Source organism: Melanerpes formicivorus, unplaced genomic scaffold (assembly GCF_026170545.1).
Source record: "Melanerpes formicivorus ecotype bairdi unplaced genomic scaffold, bMelFor1.0.p_v2 SCAF_91, whole genome shotgun sequence".
NCBI classification, from domain to species: Eukaryota; Metazoa; Chordata; class Aves; order Piciformes; family Picidae; genus Melanerpes; species Melanerpes formicivorus.
In genome coordinates this window covers 74,996-102,949 of record NW_027142443.1, presented here as the reverse complement: position 1 = coordinate 102,949, position 27,954 = coordinate 74,996, and the positions used below count along the sequence as shown (strand labels likewise).

General features: G+C 60.2%; 1 long non-coding RNA gene across 3 annotated transcripts; it reads right to left on the bottom strand.

The window, feature by feature from the left end:
- Positions 1-27,909, bottom strand: LOC137455098 (uncharacterized). Of its 3 annotated transcripts, none has more exons than XR_010990757.1 (3): positions 27,826-27,909; positions 3,023-3,144; positions 1-2,271 (listed from the first exon to the last, which is right to left on the bottom strand). It is a non-coding gene; the product is annotated as an uncharacterized lncRNA (long non-coding RNA). The 3 variants fall into 3 exon arrangements; XR_010990755.1 differs by lacking the exon at positions 27,826-27,909 and adding an exon at positions 22,903-22,969; XR_010990756.1 differs by lacking the exon at positions 27,826-27,909 and adding an exon at positions 10,009-10,080.
- Between the last annotated feature and the right edge of the window lie 45 nt (positions 27,910-27,954).

Genomic DNA, 27,954 nt, shown 5'->3' with positions numbered 1-27,954 from the left:
AATGCTGTTTATTTCCCCATTTCTTTGTACACACCAACTGTCAGGATTAGACCCCCCCTCAGCCCTTCCCCCCCATAACTTTGGCCCCATCCAGTCAAGCCTGGCACTGCCCTCCAGCTGCAGCCCAGTGCTGGTGTCCCAGTTAAGAGGTCCAGACAGCTCCTGCCCTGAAGAAGCCTTCACAGCTTAGAGCCTGAGCTCATCCAGCTCATGACGTGGCCAGGCCTGAATTAGAGCAGCCAGGGGGCACTGGGGCACTCGGTGGCTGAGGGCACAGGGCTGAGGGTGGCTGTGGCATGGCCGCGGGCAGGGCACCTGGGGACAGGCAGCAGCCGCAGCTCCTGCCCCTGCCCCTCCACTGCCTCCTTCCCAGGGGGAGTTTGTGTGCTGGAGGAGGAGGCAGAAGGGAGGGGGAGGGCTGAGGGGTATCCAGCAGCAGCTGAATGACTGCAGGCAGCAGAGGTTAACCCTTTCGGGACCAAAAGCCTCTCAGGTGTCAGCCTGAGACGCTGAGGGCAGGCACAGAGGAGTCAGTGTGGATGGAAGAGATCTCCAAGAGCATCCAGACCAAGCCTCACCCCAGCACTGCCAGGGCACCACCAAACCATGGCCCTCAGCACCAGAGCTCTGCAGGTCCCCTCGTGGTGGCTTTGCTCTTCTCTGAGGCTTCTTTGGTCTTTCAGCAACATGATCAAAGCCAGGAGCAGGAAGAAGGATGAGGAAGGAAAAGAGAGCAGAGAAATCAAGGCCCTGCTGTCAGACAGCACCAACACCATGGCCCTCAGCACCACAGCTACACAGCTCTGAAACCCCAGCAGAGATGGAGACTCCACCACCACCCTGGGCAGCCTGGGCCAGGCCTGGACAACCCTTTGGAGGAAGAAATTGTTCTTCATATCCAACCTAAACCTCCTCTGGCACAACTTGAGGCCATTTCCTCTTGTCCTATCACTTGTTCCTTGGGAGAAAAGACCCCACCTGGCTCCAGCCTCCTCTCAGGGAGCTGCAGAGAGCAATGAGGTCTCCCTCAGCCTCCTCTTCCCCAGGCTGACCAACCCCAGCTCCCTCAGCTGCTCCTCCCCAGCCCTCTTCTCCAGACCCTTCCCCAGCTTAGTTGCCCTTCTCTGGCCCTGCTCCAGCTCTTCAACATCCTCCTTGGACTGAGGAGCCCAAACCTGCCCCCAGCACTCAAGGTGTGGCCTCAGCAGTGCAAGGACACAAGCTAGGGGATGTAAAAGTGGTTTGGGGACTGCTAAATAAGGGACAAAGCCAGCAGCCCTCCCTCAGCCTCTCCATGCCCTGGAGCACCTCTGGAGCTAGCCCTCACCTCTCCTTGCTGCAGCTGCCTTTCTCCCCTGCTGCCCACCTGCAGTGCCACACAGGCTTCTGTTCACTGGTGGGCAGGAGCCATCACTGCTGGGTCTGTCCTCCTCCCCCCACAGCAGCAAAGCAAGAGGAGCATGAGGTGTGTAGAGCAGAGGGCTGGGACAGCTCTTCTGCCCTGTGCAGCTCTGACACACACAGGTGGTGCAGACAGGGAAGGGACCAAGGGCCTCCAAACCCAGGCACCAACCATCTCCCTTCTCCTTCCACATCTGCTGGCAAGATGAAACCTTCCTGAGGCCTCCTGGTGACTTAAATGGCTGATCAGAAAGCTGTGGACAGGCTTTTCAGCAGGGCCTGTTGTGACAGGACAAGGGGGAATGGTTTGAAACTGAAAGAGGGAGGTGGAGAGTGGAGAGAAGGGAGAAATGTTTGACCCTGAGGGTGGGGAGAGCCTGGCCCAGGCTGCCCTGAGAGGTTGGAGCTGCCTCATCCCTGGCACCATCCCAGGTGAGGCTGTTTGGGGCTGTGAGCAACCTGCTCCAGTTGGAGATGTCCCTGCTGGCTGCAGGGGGCTTGGACTGGATGAGCTTTGAAGGTCCCTTCCCTCCCAAACCACTCTGGGGTTCACATGTCTCCTGGGCAGGGGGTAGGGGCATTTTCCAGCACTGGGCCCTGTGTGGGTGCTGCTGGTGGGTCAGACCCCTCCAAGTGGTCTCAGATTCCTGCTGCCAGGCTGCCCAAGAGCTGCTCTCCCCTCTCAGTCCAGCAGTGAGCAGGGATGAAGCATTTGGGTTGTGCAGACAACACAGGGAGCATTCAGAGCTGCCAGGCTTTGTGTGCTGATCCCCTCAGGGCTCCAGCAGAAAGGGAAGGGGTGGGGAGGGGGGTGGAGGAGAAATGTCCCCCCCCCAGCTGCCAGCTGGACCATGGCTGAGCTAGAAAGAGCTGAAAGAAAGAAAGAAAAGACAGAAAGGGCATGCACTCAATGCACCTCTTGTCCTCCTCCTCCTGCAAACCCTCCTCTGATCCAGCAGCCCTGGCTGCCCCCCAGGCTCTCCTACATCCCCCAAACCCTCTCCCAAGCCTCAACCCACAGAAGAAAACATTTTCCCATGAGAACAGTTGGACATTGGAACCATCTCCCAAGGGAAGCAATGGATCACAGGGTGCTGGGCCACCTCATCCAGACTCTGCTGTGACCTAGAAAGGCTGCACTAGATCCTTGGGGTCCCTTGAGGGGTTCTATGATAAGCTTCTCCCTGCTCTGCCCAAAGCCATCAGCCCCCAGAAGCTTCTCCCTGCTCTGCCCAAAGCCATCAGCCCCCAGAAGCTTCTCCCTGCTCTGCCCAAAGCCATCAACCCCCAGAAGCTTCTCCCTCTGCCCAAGGCCATCAACCCCCAGAAGCTTCTCCCTGCTCTGCCCAAAGCCATCAACCCCCAGAAGCTTCTCCCTGCTCTGCCCAAGGCCATCAACCCCCAGAAGCTTCTCCCTGCTCTGCCCAAAGCCATCAACCCCCAGAAGCTTCTCCCTGCTCTCACCACAGCCCTCCCTCTCCTGCAGCCTCAGCTCTCCCCTTCCCAACCCACAGCCTGAACCCGGCAGGCTGCTCCCTCCCTGCTTCACCCCCACCTCAGCTCCTTGCAGCTCCCAAACCTTCCCTCTCCTCAGGCACTGAGGTTTCCCACATCCTCCCACCTTTTCCTTGCACAAACGTTCTCAGGTTGCTTTTTTTATCCCTTGCAGCATCCTGTGAGGAGGAGGAGGAGGAAAGCTGTGAAGCTCCAGCTTGGCATTTAAGGCTGAGTTCATTCAAGCTCCTGCAGAAGAGACACCAACAGCTCCAGGTTAGGATTTCAGACTCCTCCCTCATGTCCCTTTGCTGACTGCAGCAGCTCCTGGCTCTACCCAGTTGTCCTCACTGCCCCCACCTGGATTCTTCTCTAGCTCTTGATGTCCCTCCTCTGGCAGGGGAAGCAGAACTGCAGCCAGCACACAATGCTTTGGGCTTGGGAGGAACCTTTGGGAGATCAGAGGCTGCAGCCTTTGCTGGGGGGCAGCAAACAGCCAGGGCCAAGATCACAGAAGTGTCAGGGCTGGAAGGGACCTCAAGGCTCAGCCAGTCCCAACCCCCTGCCATGGGCAGGGACACCTCACACTACAGCAGGTTGCTCACAGCCACAGCCAGCCTGGCTGCAAACACCTCCAGGCATGAGGCTGCCACCACCTCCCTGGGCAACCTGTGCCAGGCTCTCACCACCCTCATGGGGAACAACTTCTTCCTCACATCCAATCTCAATCTCCCCACTTCTACTTTTGCTCCATCCCCCCCACTCCTATTCCCTCCCTGACACCCTACAAAGTCCCTCCCCAGCTTTCTTGGAGCCCCCTGCAGATCCTGCAAGGCCACAAGAAGGTCTCCCTGGAGCCTTCTCCTCTCCAGCCTGCACAACCCCAACTCTCTCAGGCTGTCTCCAGAGCAAAGCAGCTCCAGCCCTCTGCTCATCCTCGTGGCCCTTCTCTGGACACCTTCCAGCACCTCCAGATCCTTCCTGGCACAGAGGCTCCAGACCTGGACACAGAGCTGCAGCTGTGGTCTCAGAGTGGAGCAGAGGGGCAGAATCCCCTCCCTCACCTGCTGGCCACACTTCTCTTGCTGCAGCCCAGGCTCTGCTTGGCTCTCTGGGCTGCAAGTGCTCACTGCTGGCTCCTGCTGAGCTTCTCCTCCCCCAGCACCCCCAAGGCCTTTCCTCCATGGGTGCTCTCCAGCCAGTCCCTGCCCAGCCTGTATCAGTGCCTGGGATTGCCCTGACCCAGATGCATGTAGCAACCATGCAGCAGCCTTGGCTCCTGCCAAGGAGAGCAGACTCAGACCATGCTAGGGATGGGTGGAAGAGACAGATCCTGAGGGTGTGGAAAAGGAGACAGCTTGGAAGCAGGTCCAGAGGTGACAGGGTTTGAGGAGAGTAGTGTGAAGGGATGGTGGAGCAGCTGAAAGTGGTCCTTGGATGGGAGGCTCTGGCTAGAGAGGATCTGATGTGCTCAGGGTGCAGAAGGCAGCAGAGAAAAGCAGCTCCACTGCTGAAAATAAGTTGGAGATCTCTTTCCATGCTTCTCCTGAGCCTCCTGCACCTATAGCTGAGGCACCAGAGCTGTAGCTTTGCCTCTCCGTTATCTCCACTCTGGTTTTCTTCTTCCCAATGCTTGGCTGAGGGATCTACCTCCCCCACTCTTCTGGCCTGCTCCCAGGCTTGTGGCCACTTGTGTGGCACAGACCTAAGCCCACCTGGCTGCCCTCCCCTCTGCTTTGCTCTGCTGTCTTCTCCAGCCTGAGCACATCACATCCCCTCTAGCCAGCGGCTCCCATGCAGTCTCTGCCATCCAGGACCACTTTCAGCAGCACAGAAGCTGCTCCACCAGCTCCTCACACTGCTCTCCTCAAACCCAGTCCCCTCTGAACCTGCTTTCAAGCTGTCTGCTTTTCCAACCCCTTTGATCTCTCCTCCATCTGTTCCTTAGCATGGCAGGAGGCTCTTCTCTCCACGAGCTCCTGCAGCTGCTGGGACCCGGGGGTCTCCCCATATGTCCCACCACCACTTCAGCTCTTTCCATCTCCCTGCAAGCCCTTCTGGAAGAAGTCTAACAGCCCTGCCTTGGCCACACTCATGCACACAAAAGGGACCATTCTGCTTCCTCAGCCTGGGAGAAGGCTTCTGAGCAGGGCCTGTGGTGCCAGGCCAAGGAGAGATGGGTGGAAACTCAAAGAGGGAGATTCAGAGTGGAGAGAAGGGAGAAATGTTTGACACTGAGGGTGGGGAGAGCCTGGTCCAGGCTGCCCAGAGGGGTGGGAGCTGCCTCATCCCTGGCACCATCCCAGGTGAGGGGGTCTGGGGCTGTGAGCATCCTGCTCTGGCTGCAGCTGTCCCTGGTGGCTGCAGGGGATTGCACTGGATGAGCTCTAAAGATCCCTTCCCACCCAAACCATTCTCCAACCCTATGATCCACCTGCCTGATGCTCTGCAGCCCCCAGGAGCTCTCTCTCCCAGCTCTCCTTCTCCATCACCAGCTCTCAGACCCTTTCTCCATGCCCCATCCCAGCTGCCAAAGAACACAGGAGCTCCGTGGGTGAACCTTGGCAGCTCTGCTCTCCAGCTCCCACCCTGCCCAGGCAGCTTGGTTCTGTGCAGCCAGGAGCAGCTCCAGCCCTAGGCTAAAGGAGGGGGAGAAGCTGCTGGGCTCCTGGTGAGCAGCTGGAAGGGGCTCTGGGTGCAGATGCCCCTGTTGACTGCAGGGGGATTGGTCTGGGTGAGCCTTGGAGGTCCCTTCCAACCCAAGCCAGCTGATGGTTCTAAGGCAAAGTGTGGTGCCCTGGTCCAGATCTCTGGGCAGGGGAAGAGGCAGTGGCAGGCCAGGAGTGCACAGTGGAAGGTGCTGCTTAAGGCAGCAGGAATGGAGGGGGTGGAGAAGCTGTTTTGGACGTGGATTCAAAGGGCAGAACACGTCAGCAGCTGCAGCACTACCAGCTGGCTGTGAGAGCCATGCCAGGGTTCCCTTGACAGCTGAGAGGATGGAATGAACACTGAGGAGGAAGCAGAGGATCAGGGAATGGTTTGGCTTGGAAGGACCTTAAAGATCATCTGGTTCCAGCCACGGGCAGGGACACCTCCCAGTGGAGCAGGTGGCTCAAAGCCTGGCCCAGCCTCACCTGGGATGGTGCCAGGGATGAGGCAGCTCCCAGCTCGCTGGGCAGCCTGGGCCAGGCCCTCCCCACCCTCAGGGTCAAACATTTCTCCCTTCTCTCCACTCTCAATCTCTCTCTCTCAGTCCAAACCATCCCCCCTTGGCCTGTCCCAACAGGCCCTGCTCAAAACTCTGTCCCCAGCTTCCTTCTCATCCCCTTCAAGCCCTGCAAGGCCACCAGAAGGTCTCCCTGGAGCCTTCCCTTCTCCAGGCTGCACAGCCCCAACTCTCTCAGCCTGGCCTCACAGCAGAGGGCTTCCAGCCCCCTCCTCATCCTCAAGAACAGTCCCAAGAGCAGGCACCTTCTCCTCCTTCCCTGACATCCCTGGAGCTCCCTGTGGGAAGGAGCATGGAGGTGGCATAGCCTGGTGAGCGGCTGCTGCCCTGCCAGGGAGGGGACAAGCCACCAGCCTGCAAGGCTCCCCTCCCTCCAGCCACATCAGCCACCCTCAGAGGAATCACAGGGCCCTGAGACACACACAGGGAGGAACAGGGACCAGAGCCCAACCTTTGGCACTGTCCCCACAGCATCCTGCTGGCCTTGTTGGAGAGGGATGGATTTGCTGGGTGGACTGCTCAGTGGGTAAGGAATTGGCTGGGTGATTGCACCCAGAGGGTGGTGCTCAGTGGCTCAAAGTCCAGCTGGAGAGCAGTGACAGTGGTGGCCCTCAGGGCTCTGTGCTGGGATATCTGCTGCTTAATATTTTTATCCATGCTATAGACAGAGGGATCCAGGCACCAGCAGCAGTGTGCAGATGGCACCAAGCTGAGTGGTGCTGTTGGCACCCCAGAGGGACCTGGACAGGCTGGAGAGGTGGTGCCCAGGTGAGCCTCATGAGGCTCAACAAGAGCAAGTGCAGGGTCCTGCAGCTAGGCCAGAACAATCCTCACTGTCAGTACAGACTGGGGAAGGAGGGGATAGAAAGCAGCCCTGGGGAAAAGGACTTGGGGGTGCTGAGGAGAAGAAGCTGGACAGGAGCAGGCAGTGTGAGCTTGCAGCCCAGGAGGCAAATCACAGCCTGGGCTGCATCCAAAGCAGTGCTGCCAGCAGAGCCAGGGAGGTGATTCTGACACTTGGCTCTGCTCTGGGGAGACCTCACCTGGAGCACTGCATCCAGCTCTGCAGCCCTCAGCACAGGAAGGACCTGGACCTGATGGAGAGGGTCCAGAGGAGGCCATGAAAATGCTCAGGGGGTTGGAGCAGCTCTGCCATGGGACAGGCTGAGGGAGCTGGGGGTGTTCAGCCTGGAGAAGAGAAGGCTCCAGGGAGACCTTAAAGCAGCTTCCAGTCCCTGAAGGGGCTACAAGAAGGCTGCAGAGGGACTGTTCCCAAAGGCCTGCAGGGACAGCACCAGGGACAATGGCTTCAACCTAGAGCAGAGCAGACTGAGATTGGATGTGAAGAACAAGTTCTGCAGCAGGAGGGTGGTGGAGCACTGGAAGAGGTTGCCCAGGGAGGTGGTTAAGGCCTCATCCCTGGAGATATTCCAGGTGAGGCTGGACAGGGCTCTGGGCAACCTGATCTAGTAGGGGATGTCATAGAATCAATAAGGTTGGAAAAGACCTCAAAGATCATCAAGTCCAACTTGGCACCCAACACCTCATGACTACTAAACCATGGCACCAAGTGCCACATCCAATCCCCTCTTGAACACCTCCAGGGATGGGGACTCCACCACCTCCCTGGGCAGCACATTCCAATGGCCAATCTCTCTTTCTATGAAGGACTTCCTAACCTCCAGCCTAAACCTCCCCTGGCACAGCTTGAGACTGTGTCCTCTTGTTCTGGTGCTGCTTGCCTGGGAGAAGAGGCCAACCCCCTCCTGGCTACAACCTCCCTTCAGGTAGTTGTAGAGAGCAGTACCCAGGGGACATGGAGCAAAACCCAGGGGGCATGGAGCAAAACCCAGGGGGTCCTCACGCTGTAGGTGCTTCAAGGGAATGTTCTCCTCCCCTGTGGGTATGATGGGTGGTGGGAAGGCACCCGCCTCCCCCCACCCTTACCCCCCCCCCCCCCGATGGGAAGGGCTGGATTAGGACCCAGACTGCCTGGCAACACATTCCTGCTGGGAAGGAGGGGGCAGGGATGGCTGCCCCAGGCCCTGGAGCTGTCTGAAGCCTTGCTCAGGGATCCCAGCTGTTGGGTTATTCATTTGCTGCCAATCAGAGCCCCTCTGCCTCCCCCACGATCTGCCCTGGGGTCTTCTCCCTCTCTGCTGGGTTCAGTTGGCTGCTGGCTCCCCTCCAATGAGCACCCTGGGCTGCTAATGCCACCCTGCCTCTAATCTCCCTTTCACTCTCCTGCTGGTGCTCAGCCCACTAAGGAGCTTAGCCTGGCCTCAGCTGCTCACCCTGCCCAGCAACAGGGCTCTCACCCTCGGGGTGCCACGTGTGGGGGTGCCACATGTGCTGGCAGGGATGCTCTGCTGCTGGCCTCTCTTGTCCAGGCACCGAGAGGGTCCATGAGCTGCAGTGTGGGGTAGGATGTGCTTGGCCCAGGATTTTGTAGGACATTGGACCTCATGAGGATCAACAAGGCCAAGGGCAAGGTCCTGCAGCCGGCTCAGGGCAATCCCAGGCACTGATACAGGCTGGGCAGGGACTGGCTGGAGAGCAGCCCTGGAGAAAAGGCCTTGGGGGTGCTGGGGGAGGAGAAGCTCAGCAGGAGCCTGCAGGGAGCACTTGCAGCCCAGAGAGCCAAGCAGAGCCTGGGCTGCAGCAAGAGAAGTGTGGCCAGCAGGGGAGGGAGGGGATTCTGCCCCTCTGCTCCACTCTGCTGAGACCACAGCTGCAGCTCTGGGTCCAGGTCTGGAGTCTCTGTGCCAGGAAGGAGCTGGAGGTGCTGGAAGGTGTCCAGAGAAGGGCCACGAGGAGGAGCAGAGGGCTGGAGCTGCTCTGCTCTGGAGACAGCCTGAGAGAGTTGGGGTTGTGCAGGCTGGAGAGGAGAAGGCTCAAGGGAGACCTTCTTGTGGCCTTGCAGGATCTGCAGGGGGCTCCAAGAAAGCTGGGGAGGGACTTTGTAGGGTGTCAGGGAGTGATAGGGCTGGGGGGGATGGCTCCAAGCTAGAGGAGGGGAGATTTAGATTAGACATTAGGAAGTTGTTCCCCATGAGGGTGGTGAGAGACTGGCACAGGCTGCCCAGGGAGGTGGTGGCAGCCTCCTGCCTGGAGGTGTTTGCAGCCAGGCTGGCTGTGGCTGTGAGCAAGCTGCTGTAGTGTGAGGTGTCCCTGCCCATGGCAGGGGGGTTGGGACTGGCTGAGCCTTGAGGTCCCTTCCAGCCCTGACACTTCTCTGATTCTACAATTTTTAACCCCAAGATGGGAAGCTGGGAGACCTGCACCCACCCTCTCCTGCTCTCCCCTCTTGTTTGTTTGCCAAGGCTGAAAAGGGTCAGGACAGGTAGGTAGAAGATGGAACCCCCTCTGTCTTCACCCCCAGGGCAGAGCTTTGTGCCCTGACAGGACAGCAAGAGATTTTAAGAGGCCAGCAATGCTCCCCCAGCCCCAAATGAGCCAACACAGCCCTGGCCCTGCAGAGCCAGCAGGAGGTTGGGAGCTGCATGCACAAAGCCACTCAGCACTCCTCTGAGAGCTGCCTCCTGGGGCTGCTGCCTGCCCTGGGCAGCCTCCCTCAGCCATCAGCATGCTCCCTCAGCCATGCTCCTCCCTCAGCCATCAGCATGCTCCCGCAGCCATCCTCCTCCCTCAGCCATCAGCATGCTCCCGCAGCCATCCTCCTCCCTCAGCCATCAGCATGCTCCCGCAGCCATCCTCCTCCCTCAGCCATCAGCATGCTCCCTCAGCCATCCTCCTCCCTCAGCCATCAGCATGCTCCCGCAGCCATCCTCCTCCTTGCCCCCTGGGCTTTGTCATCTTCCTGCCTCAGCCATCTTCATCCCCCCTTGGCCATCCTCCTCCTTCCAGGGCCATCCTCCAGATCCTACCTCAGACATTCTCCTTCTCCTCCTCTTTCAGCCATTCTCCTCCTCCTCCCTCACCACCCTCCTCATTCGGCCATCCTCTTCCTCCTCCTCCCTCAGCCATCCTCCTCCCTGCCCCTTGGGCTTTGTCATCTTCCTGCCTCAGCCATCTTCTTCTCCCCTTGGCCATCCTCCAGTTCCTACCTCAGCCACTCTCCTCCTCCTCCCTCACCACCCTCCTCTTTCAGCCATCCTCCTCCTCCCTCGGCCCCGGCGCCGAGATGGTTAACTGCGGCTGCTGAGGGCTGTCTCCAGCTCCGGTTTCCGTGGCAACAGCTCCCGGCGGACCCCAGCCGAGGCAAATCCCCTCCAACATCTGCCAGCAGCTGCCGGCTCCAGGCCCCTGCTGCCTGCTCCGGCTGCCCCCTGCTGGCAGCCCCCTGCGTGCCAGCCTGACCCACATCTCCCACCGGACGCACAGGGGATCACAGAAGTGTCAGGGCTGGAAGGGACCTCAAGGCTCAGCCAGCCCCAACCCCCTGCCATGGGCAGGGACACCTCACACTACAGCAGCTTGCTCACAGCCACATCCAGCCTGGCTGCAAACACCTCCAGGCAGGAGGCTGCCACCACCTCCCTGGGCAACCTGTGCCAGGCTCTCACCACCCTCATGGGGAACAACTTCCTAATGTCTAATCTAAATCTCCCCTCCTCTAGCTTGGAGCCATCCCCCCCAGTCCTATCACTCCCTGACACCTTCCAAAATCCCTCCCCAGCTTTCTTGGAGCCCCCTGCAGATCCTGCAAGGCCACAAGAAGGTCTCCCTGGAGCCTTCTCCTCTCCAGCCTGCACAACCCCAACTCTCTCAGGCTGTCTCCAGAGCAGAGCAGCTTCAGCCCTCTGCTCCTCCTCGTGGCCCTTCTCTGGACACCTTCCAGCACCTCCAGATCCTTCCTGGCACAGAGACTCCAGAGCTGGCCCCAGAGCTGCAGCTGTGGTCTCAGCAGAGTGGAGCAGAGGGGCAGAATCCCCTCCCTCCCCTGCTGGCCACACTTCTCTTGCTGCAGCCCAGGCTGTGATTTGCTTTCCCAGCCCTCTCCCAGCCCCAAGGCACAGCTGCTGCCACCCAGTATCCCCCCAGAAAAAATCCCTCCCCAGCTTGAGGGGAGCAGGGACAGCACCATGAAGGGGAGAAGCTTGGGGCATCAAAGTTGGCTACCAGACCTGGCTGCTGGGCTAGTGAAGGGAGCCTGGGATGGTTCTAGAGAGAAATGGTTTTCAATGCCCAGTTTGGACTGGTCCTGAGGAGAAAATGTTGGGCACTGAGGGTGGGAAGAGCCTGGGCCAGGTTAGCCAGAGAGGAGCACAAACTCTGTCCTGGGGAGGCCACAGCTGCAGAGCTGGGTCCAGGTCTGGGCTCCCCAGGTCAAGAGGGACAGGGAACTGCTGGAGAGAGTCCAAAGGAGGCTACAGAGATGCTGAGGAGTCTGGAGCAGCTCTGGGAGGAGCAAAGGCTGAGAGCCCTGGGGGTGCTGAGCCTGCAGAAGAGCAGCCCCAGAGGGGAGCTGAGCAATGCTCAGCAAGAGAGAAAGGAGCTGTGGGGGGCAAGAGGCTGGGGGCAGACTCTGCTCAGTGGTGCCCAGGGGCAGCACAAGGGGCAGTGGGCACAGACTGCAGCACTGGAAGCCCTCTGCTGTGAGGCCAGGCTGAGAGAGTTGGAATTGTGCAGCCTGGGGAAGAGAAGGTTCCAGGGAGACCTTCTGGTGGCCTTCAAGGGGATGAGAAGGAAGTTGGGGAAAGAGTTTGGAGCAGGGCCTGTGGTGCCAGGCCAAGGGGGGATGGTTTGAACTGAAAGAGGTAGACTGAGAGTGGAGAGAAGGGAGAAATGTTTGACCCTGAGGGTGGGGAGAGCCTGGCCCAGGCTGCCCAGAGTGGTTTGAGCTGCCCCATGGCAGGAAACCTGCAATCAGAGAACATTAGTGCCTGGAAGGGACCTCCAGAGATCAGAGTCCAAGTCCCTTGCTACAGCAGGAGCACCCAGGGCAGGTCACACAGGAGCACATCCAGAGGGGTCTTGAAAGCCTCCACACCAGGAGACTCCACAACCTCTCTGGGCAGCCTGCTCCAGGGCTCAGCACCCTCACACCAAACAACTTTCTCCTCAGGTCCAGATGGATCCTCCTGGCTTCCAGCTTACTCCTGTTGGTCCTTGTCTTATTACTGGGCACCAAGAACCTGGCCTTGAACACCTCCAGGGAGGGGCCATCTACAACTACCCTGGGCAACCTCTTTCAGTGTCTCACCCCTGAAGCCTTCAAGGCCAGGCTGGATGAGGCCTTGAGCAACCTGGGCTGGTGGGAGGTGTCCCTGCCCATGGCAGGGGGGTTGGAACTGGATGAGCTTTAAGCTCCCTTCCATCCTAACCCCTTCCTTGATTCTATGATCTGAAGCAGGAGCTGCAGATATTGATCTGTGGGCTCTCTAATCCCCCCCAGGCTGTACCCCAAGTCATTCCCCTGCACTCCTGGGCTCAGAGGTGCAGAAGAATTCAGCTCCAGCTTGGAACAAAAAAAACCCTAATCACCTCCTCTGCTTGGAGAAGGATGGGGCCAGAAGCAAGCTGGGAGCAGAGAGTGCTGCCTTCATCTCATCCTCATCATCCAACTCCACTGCTCTGTGTCTGTGTGTGTGGTGTGGGGAAACAGTGCAGGGACTGGCAGCAGCAGGAGCCCTGGGAAACTCTGGCATCTGCTGGAGCTGGGGGGACTCCAAAGGGGCCAGGGATGAAAGCTGACACGGAGAGAAAACACTTGGAGCTCCAATTGTTGGCACAGCTGCTGGCCAGACCCCCTCCTGAAAGCCTGGAGCATGCCCAGCAAGAAGGGGATGGAAACCATTAACATCTTCATTGGTAGGCTTTGAACCAGTTCCATTTCCCCCTGGCCCTTCAGCAAGCTCTATTGTTGGAGGGGTTCCAGCTCCTGGGCCCCCCTGAGCAGCAGGCAGGGCTTGGGGGAAGCACGAAGGGAGGCAGGGCTCCATCTCCCCTCCTCCTCCTCCCCAAGTGCTTCCCAAAGCAGAAGCCATGGGAGCCTGATTGCCCGGCAGGAGTGATCACAGAACCACAGAAGTGTCAGGGCTGGAAGGGACCTCAAGGCTCAGCCAGCCCCAACCCCCCTGCCATGGGCAGGGACACCTCACACCACAGCAGGTTGCTCACAGCCACAGCCAGCCTGGCTGCAAACACCTCCAGGGGTGAGGCTGCCACCACCTCCCTGGGCAACCTGTGCCAGGCTCTCACCACCCTCATGGGCAACAACTTCCTAATGTCTAATCTAAATCTCCCCTCCTCTAGCTTGGATCCATTCCACCCAGTCCCTGACACCCTACAAAGTCCCTCCCCAGTTTTCTTGGAGCCCCCTGCAGACCCTGCAAGGCCACAAGAAGGTCTCCCTGGAGCCTTCTCCTCTCCAGCCTGCACAACCCCAACTCTCTCAGGCTGTCTCCAGAGCAGAGCAGCTCCAGCCCTCTGCTCATCCTCGTGGCCCTTCTCTGGACACCTTCCAGCACCTCCAGCTCCTTCCTGGCACAGAGGCTCCAGACCTGGACCCAGAGCTGCAGCTGTGGTCTCAGCAGAGTGGAGCAGAGGGGCAGAATCCCCTCCCTCCCCTGCTGGCCACACTTCTCTTGCTGCAGCCCAGGCTCTGCTTGGCTCTCTGGGCTGCAAGTGCTCACTGCTGGCTCCTGCTGAGCTTCTCCTCCTCCAGCACCCCCAAGGCCTTTTCTCCAGGGCTGCTCTCCAGCCAGTCCCTGCCCAGCCTGTATCAGTGCCTGGGATTGCCCTGAGCCAGCTGCAGGACCTTGCCCTCGGCCTTGTTGAACCTCATGAGGTTGTCATGGGCTCACCTCTGCTGCCTGTTATGGTCCCTCTGGATGGATTCCTTCCTGATGGCCAGGAATGAAGCCAAACAGCCTCCAGGAGGAACCCAGAGAGGTTTGATGCTCCTCTGGAAGGGCAGAAAGTCCACAGCCTCGAGAGGGAATGGGGGGGAAAATAGCCCAAATCTAGGAAAGGCAGCAGCTGGCAGCAGCTGGCTGAGACCTACAGGGTGACCCTTAGGGGGGAGAAGGACCTGGGGGTGCTGACTATGAGCCAGCAGTGTGCTGAGGTGGCCAAGAAGGCCAAGAGCATCCTGGCCTGGATCAGCAGGAGGCAAGAGTGTGGCCAGCAGGTCTAGGAATGTGATTGTCCTCCTGGGCTCAGCTCTGGGGAGGCCACAGCCTGAGTGCTGGGCTCAGTTCTGGGCTTCTCACTCCAAGGCCATTGAGGAGCTGGAGCAGGGCCAGAGAAGGGCAATGAAGCTGGGGAAGGGTCTGGAGAAGAGGGCTGGGGAGGAGCAGCTGAGGGAGCTGGGGGTGTTCAGCCTGGGGAAGAGGAGGCTGAGGGAGACCTCATTGCTCTCTGCAGCTCCCTGAGAGGAGGCTGGAGCCAGGTAGGGGTTGGGCTCTTCTCACATGCAGCAAGTGACAGGATGAGAGGAAATGGCCTCAGGTTGCCCCCAGGGGAGGTTCAGGTTGGATGTTAGGAGACATTTCTCAGGCCCTGTCCCAGGCTGCCCAGGGAGCTGGTGGAGTCTCCATCCCTGGAGGTGTTTCCAGGCCATCTGGGTGTGGTGCTGAGGGAGGTGCTGCAGTGCTGGTGGCTGAGCAGCAGCACTGGGAGCTGTAGGGCAAGGGTTGGACCTGATGATCCCAAAGGTCTCTTCCAACCTCAACAGCTCTGTGGTTCTGTTCTCTGACCCAGGAGCCCTGCAGAGGCAGGGTGGGGACCTTGGCCAGGAGAAGGCAGGACACAGCAGCCCTGCCAGGCACTGAGCAGAGGGCTGGGGAGTTCTGCTGGGACCCGGCTGAGCCCTTGGGGCTTCTTGGGCTCAGCTCAAGCGCCAAAGGGTCTGCAGCCCTGTCTGGGAGGGACTCTGGGTCAGGACCACCTTGTTGAGGCAGCAGAGCAGCAGGAGGGAGGGAGGAATGTGAGAGCTTGCAGAGCATCTGCCTGCAGGATCCGGAGCTGGCAGGGGGAGGGGACGAGCTCCAGGGAGGGCAAAGGCAGGAAATGAAGGCAGAGGGACACTGATTGACTCCAGATGCTGGAAGGGAAGGAGGAATCTGGTAGCAGGGAGCAGACTGAGGGAGACAGCCCACGCTGGGGGGACAGCAAGGAGTCAACCTTAGCCTCCTGGAGCAAGCAGAAGGTTGAATTTGGACTAAGCCACAACTGCTGAGGCAGGGCACTTGTCACTGCCCTGGGCTGTCAGCTCTGCTCTGGGCTGTCAGCTCTGCCCTGGAGTAGCTACAGAGCCAGGAGGCTTCCAAGCCTAAGCACAAACTCTGCCCTGGGGAGGCCACAGCTGCAGAGCTGGGTCCAGGTCTGGGCTGCCCAGGTCAAGAGGGACAGGGAACTGCTGGAGAGAGTCCAAAGGAGGCTACAGAGATGCTGAGGGGCCTGGAGCAGCTCTGGGAGGAGCAAAGGCTGAGAGCCCTGGGGGTGCTGATCCTGCAGAAGAGCAGCCCCAGAGGGGAGCTGAGCAATGCTCAGCAAGAGAGAAAGGAGCTGTGGGGGGCAAGAGGCTGGGGGCAGACTCTGCTCAGTGGTGCCCAGGGACAGCACAAGGGGCAATGGGCACAGACTGCAGCACTGGAAGCCCTCTGCTGTGAGGCCAGGCTGAGAGAGTTGGGGTTGTGCAGCCTGGGGAAGAGAAGGCTCCAGGGAGACCTTCTGGTGGCCTTGCAGAGCTTGAAGGGGACAAGAAGAAAGTTGGGGACAGAGTTTTGAGCAGGGCCTGTGGTGCCAGGCCAAGGGAGGATGGTTTGAACTGCAAGAGGGAGAAACAGAGTGGAGAGAAGGGAGAAATGTTTGACCCTGAGGGTGGGGAGAGCCTGGCCCAGGCTGCCCAGAGAGGTTGGAGCTGCCTCATCCCTGGCACCATCCCAGGTGAGGTTGTCTGGGGCTGTGAGCATCCTGCTGTGGGTGCAGCTGTCCCTGCTGGCTGCAGGGGGGTTGGACTGGATGAGCTTTGGAGGTCCTTTCTAATCCCTTGCATGATTTTTACCTGCTCTTCCAGGATTCACTCAGGGATGAGGGCACAGACATGGTGATGGATGAGGAACCTGGCTCTGCACATCATCCCAAGGCCACCCCACAGAGGCTGTCCCACTCTTTAGGTTCTCTCAGGTTCAGGCTACATGCTGGGAAAACTTGCAGGACTTTTCTGGCCTCTCCCCTCCCCTTTTAAAGCACATCTGGAAAGGAATCTGAAGCACATGTGGCTGGAAGCGAGGAAGCTGATGCCAGGCTCTGCATCTGGGAAGGAGGGAGGAGAGCCCTGAGGCTAAGACCCACCAGGCCTCCAAGGAAACAAGGGAGAGGATGGAGCACAGGACCAGCACTGAAGGACCCCACAGGCTTCTGGGATGTCCAACAGCTGCATTTCATGGAGGCAAAAAGCCTCTCAGGAAGGCCTCCAGATCTGGTAAGGTCCTTTAGCCCCTTAGGAGGCTTTGCCCATCACTGAAGATAGCCTCAGAGGATCACAGAACCATGGAACTGTCGAGGTTGGAAGAGACCTTGGAGACCATCAAGTCCAACACTCACCAAGAGCTCTCAATCTGCTGAGCTAAGCTACTACTATGCCACCACATCCCTCAGCACCACATCCCTGCACCTTTGAAACCCCTCCAGGGATGGGGACTCCACCACCTGCAGAGCCTGGGACAGGGGAGGGGATGGAGCTATCCTGGAGCTGTTCCTGGCTGTTATCACAGAAACACCCAGGTTGGAAGAGACCTCAAAGATCATCGAGCCCAACCTGTCACCACAGACCCCATGACTAAACCATGGCACCAAGTGCCACATCCAATCCCCTCTTGAACACCTCCAGGGATGGTGACTCCACCACCTCCCTGGGCAGCACCTTCCAATGGCAAACAACTCTCTCTGGGAAGAACTTTCTCCACACCTTGAGCCTAAACCTCCCCTGGCACAGCTTGAGACTGTGTCCTCTTGTTCTGGTGCTGCTTGCCTGGGAGAAGAGACCAAACCCCTCCCTGCTACAACCTCCCTTCAGGTAGTTGCAGACAGCAATAAGGTCACCTCTGAGCCTCCTCTTCTCCAGGCTAAGCAACCCCAGCTCCCTCAGCCTCTCCTCACAGGGCTGTGCTCCAGACCCCTCCCCAGCCTTGTTGCCCTTCTCTGGACACCTTCCAGCAGCTCAACATCTTTCCTAAACTGAGGGGCTCAGAACTGGACACAGGACTCAAGGTGTGGCCTCAGCAGTGCTGAGCGCAGGGCAGGATGACCTCCCTGCCCCTGCTGAGTGCAGGGGGTTGGACTGGATGAGGTCTGGAGCTCCCTTCCAGCCTGGCCCATTCTGTGATTCCATCAGCTGGGAGCCTTCCTGGAGGCTCTGTGAGGAGCAGCTCACTTTGGGTCATGGAAAGGGACACTGAGTTCTCCCTGTCCTGCTCCTCCCTGTCTCTCCTGGAGGTATGGAGCAAAACCCAGGGGATCCTCACACTGTAGGTGCTCTCCTCACAGGGCTGTGCTCCAGACCCCTCCCCAGCCTCATTGCCCTTCTCTGGACACCTTCAAGAGTCTCAGTGTCCTTCTTAAACTGAGGAGCCCAGAACTGGACACAGGACTCAAGGAGGCTGCTGAAATGCCAGGCCAGGTAGGCCAAAGCTGAGCCCAGCAGAGGTGTGTTTGGAGCAGCCTGGCCTTGGGCAGCGCTGGACGGATGCATCTGCAGCCACATCCTGCGGCTGCCTCTGCCTTTCCTTCCTCCCTGGACACTGACTCAGCACCACCAGCCCTTCATCCCAGCACAGAACAATAAATATCCTTCCTTCCAGCCAACACAGCTGCTGTTCCAGAGAGGTTTCTTCCCCCTCACCACCCACAGCTCCAACAGGAAGGTGGCTCCCACCGGAGCACCACAAATGAGGCACTCTGGGATGCAGCCCCAGGCTCTGCCATCAGCCCAAAGTGTCTTTGCTCAGAGCAGCTGAGATCCAAAGCCCTGCTCAGGAGCCACAGGGAGCATCTCATCAGCCACAGCCTGGGCTGCAGCAAGAGAAGTGTGGCCAGCAGGTGAGGGAGGGGATTCTGCCCCTCTGCTCCACTCTGCTGAGACCATCCAGCCTGGCTGCAAACACCTCCAGGCATGAGGCTGCCACCACCTCCCTGGGCAACCTGTGCCAGGCTCTCACCACCCTCATGGGCAACAACTTCTTCCTCACATCCAATCTCAATCTCCCCACTTCTACTTTTGCTCCACCCTCCCCAGTCCTATCACTCCCTGACACCCTACAAAGTCCCTCCCCAGCTTTCTTGGAGCCCCCTGCAGATCCTGCAAGGCCACAAGAAGGTCTCCCTGGAGCCTTCTCCTCTCCAGCCTGCACAACCCCAACTCTCTCAGGCTGTCTCCAGAGCAGAGCAGCTCCAGCCCTCTGCTCATCCTCGTGGCCCTTCTCTGGACACCTTCCAGCACCTCCAGAACCTTCCTGGCACAGAGGCTCCAGATCTGGACCCAGAGCTGCAGCTGTGGTCTCAGCAGAGTGGAGCAGAGGGGCAGAATCCCCTCCCTCCCCTGCTGGCCACACTTCTCTTGCTGCAGCCCAGGCTCTGCTTGGCTCTCTGGGCTGCAAGTGCTCACTGCTGGCTCCTGCTGAGCTTCTCCTCCCCCAGCACCCCCAAGGCCTTTTCTCCAGGGCTGCTCTCCAGCCAGTCCCTGCCCAGCCTGTATCAGTGCCTGGGATTGCCCTGAGCCAGCTGCAGGACCTTGCCCTTGGTCTTGTTGAACCTCCTGAGGTTGTCATGGGCTCACCTCTGCTGTGTATCAAGGTCCCTCTGGATGGATTCCTTCCTGATGGCCAGGGAAGAAGCCAAACAGCCCCCAGGAGGAATCCAGAGAGGTTTGATGCTCCTCTGGAAGGGCAGAAAGTCCACAGCCTCGAGAGGGAATGGGGGGGAAAATAGCCCAAATCTAGGAAAGGCAGCAGCTGGCAGCAGCTGGCTGAGACCTACAGGGTGACCCTTAGGGGGGAGAAGGACCTGGGGGTGCTGACTATGAGCCAGCAGTGTGCTGAGGTGGCCAAGACGGCCAAGAGCATCCTGGCCTCCTGTTGAGCTTTTCCTCCCCCAGCCCCCCCAAGGCCTTTCCTCCAGGGCTGCCCTCAGGCCAGTCCCTGCCCAGACTGTACTAGTGCCTGGCATTGCCCTGAGCCAGAGGCCACACAACCCCCAACCCTGACCAGCTCTGGGGTGCTCCCCCTTGGGTCCTGTGGGTGAAAGGGCTGCAGGAGGCTGTAGTCCCCTCTCCTCCCAGTGCCCACAGCCAGCTGCTGCCCAGTAACAAGGGGGGGTGCTGAGCTCCCTGGCTGTGAGCTGACCTATGGCTGTGCTGCTGCTGCGCTGCGCCTGGGGCTGCCAGCAGCCAGGGAGGAGCTGAAGCCCTGACCTATTTTCCTGGAAGAGGAGAAGAGCCAGGCTGGCAAACAAAGGCAGCTTTGGCTCAGGGTATTTAAAGGCAAAGATCCTCACCCAGCTGTCCCCAGGCAGCACAGCAGCTCTCCTGGCCCACAAGAAGTGTCCTCCTGCCTGGGGGTGGGAAAGGGACACACAGAATGACCTGGAGCTGCTCGGTGAGGAGCAGAGGCTGAGAGCCCTGGGGGTGCTGAGCAGCCCCAGAGGGGAGCTGAGCAATGCTCAGCAAGAGAGAAAGGAGCTGTGGGGGGCAAGAGGCTGGGGGCAGACTCTGCTCAGTGGTGCCCAGGGACAGCACAAAGGGCAATGGGCACAGCCTGGCAGCCAGGAGGTTCCATGTGAAGAGGAGCAGAAAGTTGTTTGGTGTGAGGGTGCTGGAGGCCTGGAGCAGGCTGCCCAGAGAGGTTGTGGAGTCTCCTGGTGTGGAGAGCTTCCAACCCCCCCTGGGCATTGTGCTGCTGGGCATTGTGCTGTGGGTGCCCTGCTGGAGCAGGGGGCTTGGGCTGGATGAGTTCCAGAGGTCCCTTCCAAACCACACCCTGCTGGGATTGTGCTGCAAGCTGGCAAGATGAGAGCCCAGAGCAGCTGGGTAACAGCCCAACAAAAAGCTCCCAAATCCCATTTCTAGGAAGCTAACAAAAAGGGATCTAAAGCAGGAGCATAAAGCAGGCCCAGGGCTTGAGGAGCACAGCAGTGACCAGGATTCAGCTACCTGAGCCTTCAGCTGGAGCCCCAAACAACCTCACCTGGGATGGTGCCAGGGATGAGGCAGCTCCCAGCCCTCAGGGCAGCCTGGGCCAGGCTCTCCCCACCCTCAGGGTCAAACATTTCTCCCTTCTCTCCACTCTGCATCTCCCTCTTGCAGTTCAAACCATCCTCCCTTGGCCTGTCCCAACAGGCCCTGCTCAAAGCTCTGTCCCCAGCTTCCTTCTCAGCCGCTTCAAGCCCTGCAAGGCCACCAGAAGGTCTCCCTGGAGCCTTCTCTTCCCCAGGCTGCACAACTCCAACCCTCTCAGCCTGGGCACCTCTCTGGGCAGCCTAGAGCAGGTTACTCAGAGCCCCATCCAGCTTCACCTGGAATGGTCCCAGGCAGGGGGGCAGAGCAAGAGCCAGCAGCCCATAGACCACATCCAAGTCCTCCTCTGAGCCTGCAGCCCTCTGCTTTGGTTGGGTCAGGGAAGATCCCTGATGGAGAAGCCCCCAGCAGCTCAGAGTTTGCAGCTTGCTCCATAGCCTGAATTGGGAAATGCCTGCTGGCCCCAGGCTCCTCACTGCAGGACCCAGTGGGCTCTGTGAGCAACACCACAGCAATGGTTCCCAGAAACAGAGCCCTGCACAATGCTTGCTCAACAGCAGAGCCTGGCAGCTCCCCTGGGGCTCTGCAGGCAGCTGGGACAAGCACCACTGCTTTGGTTGGAAACAAACCTGGAGCAAGCAACAACCTCCCCCTCACCCCCCCAGACCTCCTTGGTCAACAGGCAGGAAGGAAAAAAGGAGCAGGAATAGATCTGAGTGTCCTGAACAATGGCAACAGGAAAGTCCCTCTGGCCTGGGCAGCCCCAGCAGAGCTGCTCTGCCCCAGAACCTCCTCAGCTCCCTCTGGGCAGCCCTCAGCAGAGCTGCTCTGCCCCAGAACCTCCTCAGCTCCCTCTGGGCAGCCCCCAGCAGAGCTGCTCTGCCCCAGAACCTCCTCAGCTCCCTCTGGCTTCCAGGCAGCCCCCAGCAGAGCTGCTCTGCCCCAGAACCTCCTCAGCTCCCTCTGGGCAGCCCCCAGCAGAGCTGCTCTGCACCAGAACCTCCTCAGCGCCCTCTGGGCAGCCCCCAGCAGAGCTGCTCTGCACCAGGACCTCCTCAGCTCCCTCTGGGCAGCCCCCAGCAGAGCTGCTCTGCCCCAGAACCTCCTCAGCTCCCTCTGGGCAGCCCCCAGCAGAGCTGCTCTGCACCAGAACCTCCTCAGCTCCCTCTGGGCAGCCCCCAGCAGAGCTGCTCTGCACCAGGACCTCCTCAGCTCCCTCTGGCTTCCAGGCAGCCCCCAGCAGAGCTGCTCTGCACCAGAACCTCCTCAGCTCCCTCTGGGCAGCCCCCAGCAGAGCTGCTCTGCACCAGGACCTCCTCAGCTCCCTCTGGGCAGCCCCCAGCAGAGCTGCTCTGCACCAGGACCTCCTCAGCTCCCTCTGGGCAGCCCCCAGCAGAGCTGCTCTGCACCAGAACTTCCTCAGCGCCCTCTGGGCAGCCCCCAGCAGAGCTGCTCTGCCCCAGAACCTCCTCAGCTCCCTCTGGGCAGCCCCCAGCAGAGCTGCTCTGCACCAGAACTTCCTCAGCGCCCTCTGGCTTCCAGGCAGCCCCCAGCAGAGCTGCTCTGCACCAGAACCTCCTCAGCTCCCTCTGGGCAGCCCCCAGCAGAGCTGCTCTGCCCCAGAACCTCCTCAGCTCCCTCTGGGCAGCCCCCAGCAGAGCTGCTCTGCCCCAGAACCTCCTCAGCTCCCTCTGGCTTCCAGGCAGCCCCCAGCAGGAGCAGCTGGCAGGGGCATGGGGGGTGTGTGTGTGTCTGGCAGGGGCATGGGGGGGCTGCCAGCAGTTTTTCATCATAACTAGAAGCTCTTCTTGCAGACCCTCCCCCATCCCCTCTCCCCAGGGCTGGCATCCCCCTCCCTAGGTCTGGCTTCCCCCTCCCTGAGACCCCCTTGCTCTGCATCCCCCTGGGTACAAGCCTGGATGGAAGGAGGGAGGTGGGGTGGGCACCATCCTGCCTTGGGGGCTGGCAGGGCTGTGGTGGAAGGGTTCCAAGCACTATTTCATCTCTCTGCTGACCTCCCTCCCCACACTCAATTCTGTCATCACCTTCCCCTGAGCCCTCCTCTTGCTCTGCATCTCCAAGTTGGGATGGAGAGAAGGAAGAATGGAGGGTGGGCACCACCCAGCCTCAGGGGCTGGCAGGGGCATGGGGGGGGGGGGGGGAGGGTCCCAGCACTTTTCCATCCTAAATAGAAGCTCTCCTTGCAGACCCTCCCCCACCCCATGCCAGGTCTGGCATCCCCCTCCCTGAGACCCCCTTGCTCTGCCTCCCCCTGGGTACAAGCTGGGATGGAAGCAGGGAGGGGTTGGGTGGGCACCATCCTGCCTTGGGGGCTGGCAGGGCTGTGCTGGGGGGGCTCCAAGCATTGTTTCATCTCTTTGCTGCCCTCCCCCCACCTCCCCAATTCTGACATCCTCCCCCCAGAGCCCCCCCTCCCTCTTTCACCCCCCTGGGGCTTGCTGCCTGCCTCCCTCCCCCTCCCCAGCCCCACATCCTGCCCCAGTGCCAGGCTTTGCCTCAGCACATCCTGCTCCCCCTCTCCCTCCCCCACTTCCCTCCTCTCCCCCCTCCCTCTGCTGACCTCTTTCTTTCCTGCATCCTTCCCATAAAATGGAGCCTGCAGGGAGGGGTCCTGCTGCCTAAGATGGCTGAGGATGAGGAGGGCTTGCAGGATGATGCAGGAGCACCCTCTGCTGTTGGAAGAGCTGGGGGGGGGGGCACACCACAAAATCCCTGCAGCCCCACAGGCTGCAGCACACACACAGACACAAACCCCCAACCAGCCCTTTTCCCAGGGCCATTTAAATCACTGGGGCAGCCAAAACTTTGCCTTCAACTGCCTGGCAGCAGCTTGGGTGCCTCCCTGAGCTGGCTTCTCCCCCACCACCTCCTGCTTCTCCTCTCTCTGGAGCATCCCCAAGCCTCAGAGTCAGAGTTTTGTCCCAAATCCAGCAAGTTTCACACCAAGAGCTCCCCTCCAAACTAATGCCACCCACCCCCGGGTTCATCTCTTTGTCCAGGTATGAGACCCCCCCCAGGGATTTCACCTGCATGGTGCCCACCATGGTGGGCACCCCAGAGCCTGGTGTCAGCCCCTCATGGGAGTAGGTCCAGGCCCTGGGATGGAAGAAAGGGTTGAAAGCAGAGCCTCTGCTCCCAGACCAGATGAAAACATCAAGCCCAGCACCCCCTTGCCCCTCCCTGCACTGGGGGTGACCAAATCCTGTCCCCTAGGGAAGGTTTGGTGAGCAAAAGGTAGAGGCAGAAGCAGCAGGAGGCCACCTGCATGGGGCAGGAGAAGGAGGAGCTGGGCAGGGGGCAGCAGCAGGGGGCAGGAGAAGCAGGAGCTGGGCAGGGGGCAGCAGCAGGGAGCAGGAGAAGCAGGAGCTGGGCAGGGGGCAGCAGCAGGGGGCAGGAGAAGCAGGAGCTGGGCAGGGGGCAGCAGCAGGGGGCAGGAGAAGCAGGAGCTGGGCAGGGGGCAGCAGCAGGGAGCAGGAGAAGCAGGAGCTGGGCAGGGGGCAGCAGCAGGGGGCAGGAGAAGCAGGAGCTGGGCAGGGGGCGGCAGCAGGGAGCAGGAGAAGGAGGAGCTGGGCAGGGGGCAGCAGCAGGGGGCAGGAGAAGCAGGAGCTGGGCAGGGGGCAGCAGCAGGGGGCAGGAGAAGCAGGAGCTGGGCAGGGGGCAGCAGCAGGGGGCAGGAGAAGGAGGAGCTGGGCAGGGGGCAGCAGCAGGGGGCAGGAGAAGCAGGAGCTGGGCAGGGGGCAGCAGCAGGGGGCAGGAGAAGCAGGAGCTGGGCAGGGGGCAGCAGCAGGGGGCAGGAGAAGCAGGAGCTGGGCAGGGGGCAGCAGCAGGGGGCAGGAGAAGCAGGAGCTGGGCAGGGGGCAGCAGCAGGGGGCAGGAGAAGCAGGAGGTCTCTGTGGTGCTGCTCCAGAGGCAGGGGATGCAAGCTGAGAGCTGAGGTGCCAGAGCCTCTGATGCCAGGAGCAGCAGAGGGCCCAAGCTGTTGCCCAGCAGAGCCCTGGGGCTCCTCAGCATGGGTGTGAGCCCCAGTGAGTCAGACTGGGGAGGCTGGGAGTGTGAGACATGAGGCTGGATCCCAGCCTGGGAGGATAATGCCATGGGGCAGGAATGATGGAGCTGGGAAGAGCTCTGGGGAGCTCCAGCCTGGGGTACCCTGGCACTGTGGGGTCTGTAGTGCCTGCAGGGAAGGGGGGCAGGAAGAGAACCCCAGAATGGTTTGGATGGGGAGAGACCTTTAAAGCTCATCCAGTCCAACCCCCTGCAGCCAGCAGGGACAGCTGCACCCACAGCAGGTTGCTCACAGCCCCAAACAACCTCACCTGGGATGGTGCCAGGGATGGAGCAGCTCCAACCTCTCTGGGCAGCCTGGGCCAGGCTCTCCCCACCCTCAGGGTCAAACATTTCTCCCTTCTCTCCACTCTGCATCTCCCTCTTGCAGTTCAAACCATCCTCCCTTGGCCTGTCCCAACAGGCCCTGCTCAAAACTCTGTCCCCAGCTTTCTTCTCATCCCCTTCAAGCCCTGCAAGGCCACCAGAAGGTCTCCCTGGAGCCTTCTCTTCCCCAGGCTGCACAACCCCAACTCTCTCAGCCTGGCTTCACAGCAGAGGGCTTCCAGCCCTGCCAGCACTGCTGTGGCCTCCCCTGGCCCTGCTCCACCCCCTTGTTCAGGGGGGTTAGGATCAGAGGAGCCTTCCAGCAGCACCCCAGGGATGTGCTGGGAGCATGGGGCAGGAATGGGGAGGGGGTGAGCACCGGGAGGGCTGTGAGCAGCCTCACAGCAGAGGGCTGCAGAAGAGTGAAGGAGCTGCACCAGGCTCCTGCCAGCCCTGTGTCCCCCCCCTGCTAATCCCTGCTCCTGCTCTCCAGATGCCCTAAAGCATCCCAGGATGCTGCAGATGCCAGGCTGGGGCAGGTGGTTTCTGCCTGCCACCCCCTCAGTGCCCCAGCGGCAGATGGAGACCCCCAGCCCCAATTGTGGCCTTGTCAGAGGCAAAGAAAAGCAGCCACAAATCACCCCAAGGGAGCTGCCAGGCAGCACAAAGGCTCCTTGAGATGGGAGCTGAGCTTTAGCCACCTTCAGACTGGGGACAGAGGCTGGGGGGGCGATGGTGCTGAGCACAAGGGGGGGGGGGTGCTGGGCAGAAAGGGAAACAGTGCTGAGCAGAACGGGGACGGACAGTGCTGAGCAGAATTGGAGGGATGCTGAGTAGAAGGAGGGGGGATGGTGCTGAGCACAAGGGGGGGGTGCTGAACAGAATTGGGGGGAAGGTGCTGAGCAGAATGGGAATGGTGCTGAGCAGAAGGAGGGAGATGCTGAGTAGAATTGGGGGGTGCTGAGCAGAAGAAGGAAGGGGATGGTGCTGAGCAGAAGCAAGGGGGGGATGGTGCTGAGCAGGAAGGGGGGGTGGTGCTGAGCGGGGGGGGGGGGGGGAGGGGGCAGGAGGGGGGAGGGGCCCGCGAGCCGCGCTTGGCGCAGCGCGGGGTGCGCGCGCAGCCCGCCTTTGTCTGCAAAGGAGGTCACGGGGGGGGGGCGCGGGTGGGCTGGGGAGGAGGCGGGGGGGCTGCGGGCGGGCCGGGGGCGCTTGCGTCACCCGCGCGTCACCGGCAGCTGATTCCCCGCCGCCAATCGCAGCGCTCTGAGCTCATCCCCGGGCGCGGCGCCAGCCCGGCTCAACTGCGCACACCTGGCGGACGAAAAGCGCATCGCAGCCTCCTCACCGGCACCAAAGGGGGTCCAGGGAAAAACCCTTCCTTCTCCAGGCCCCCCGGGCCCCCCCCGACCCACACCCGGCCCCAAAAAATCCCTCCAGCGCCCCTGGGCTTGGCTTGGCCGCTCCAAGCTGCTCAGAGCTCCAATCACCAATAAAACAGCTGCCCGGCTTTGACCCCCCCTGCAGTGTGAACAGCAGGGATGTGCCCCGTGGGCACTGCAGGCACAGGCCAGCGCCCAGCACACCCAAAAAGCACCAACACACCTGCGGAGAGCCCACCAGTAACTCTCCCAAGTGCTTTTTGCAGCCACAGCAGCCTGGGACACTCCAGAGCTGGGTGCTCCCCCGCCACCCAGAGCCCCCCAAAAAGTGAGCAGCAGCAGTGCCAGCAGCCAAGGGGACAGAAGCAGCTCCTCAGTGCTCAGGAGACACCCCCAGGACCCAGCCCAAGCTTGTTCTCACCGACTTTTCTACATGTTTCTGTTAGAAACCTCACCTCCACCTGGCAACACATCCACACCGGGACATCTCCTGCACCTGGGCAGCAGCTGGGGGCACCAGGGGTGGCACTGCTGTGGCAGGAGAAGAGCTGCTTGCCCTAAAGCATGAGGAAAGGTCAGGCCAAGCCAAATAAAGCAACACCATCAACCTTATGTGAGGTGAGAACTTTGCTAAAGGACACAGTTGGCCTACAGAAAGGTCCTGAGCTGGTCTGGGTGAGCCTGGGTTGTCCTCTCCAGGCTCTGAAGAAACAGCAGGAAGGTGAAAAGCCCTCCCAGAGCAGCTCCCACTGCCCCTGGACTTATAGGCCAGGTGTGTGTGATGAAGACACTGCAGGGCACACACTCAAAGCCCTCTCCTAGGACATGCCATAAAATGACCACTCCACAACTTCTGCAGAGAGGAAACACAGCACCTAGAGAGGAACTTCCCCAAGCAGTCCCTGCCTCCTTTGAAAAGCAAATGGACCTTCCCTGTCCTACCAGTGCTGCTCCAAGAACCACAGAATGGTTTGGGTTGGGAAAGGCCTCTGAGCTCATCCAGTCCAAGCAGCAACCCAACCCCACCATGGCCACCAAACCATGGCCCCAAGTGCCATGGCCACAGGCTCCTTGAACACCTCCAGGCATGGGGACTCCACCACCTCCCTGGGCAGCCTGTGCCAATCCCTGACCACTCTGGCAGCAAAGGAATTGTTAATCTGCAACCTAACCCTCTCCTGGCACAACTTCAGGCCCTTGCCTCTCCTTCTATCACCTGGGACTAGGGAGAAGAGACCAACCCCTACCTCAGTCCAACCTCCTTTCAGGGAGAGCCATGAGGTCTCCCCTCTGCCTCCCCTTCTCCAGACTAAACACCCCCAGATCCCTCAGAGAGAGTGACACATCCAGGAGCCACATCCAAACACACTGATGCCATCAAGGTGTGTTTCCCACCCCCATTCCAGGAGAAACAAGGAAGGGAGAGCAGGGAGAAGGTCAAGAGATAACAGCCACGAGGTCCAGAGAGGAGGTTCCCAGCCTGGAGATCATTTCCCTGTCCCTGTTCACTGCCACTTCTCAGTGACACTTCTCACAGCCACTTCTCAGCAGCTAGGGTGAGCAAAACACACAGGGACACTGACTTCATACAAGGAGAGTATTGACATCAGGGGTGGTCCAACATGACAGAAAGGAACCAGGCTACACCCAGAGCAGCAACCTCTCTCCTTGGAGAGACTCTGAAGGGACTGCAAAAAACCCTGAGCCATCTCAGACTTTCAGGTCAGCCTTACCTGGAGCAGGGTGGAAGAACTTGAGGCCACCAGAAGACTCTCCTGAACCCAAATCACTCTGAGCTCCTCAGGTTTGCTCTCCCCAGCAGGAACTTCTCAACCAGGATGTGAAGGCTCCCAGGGCTGCAG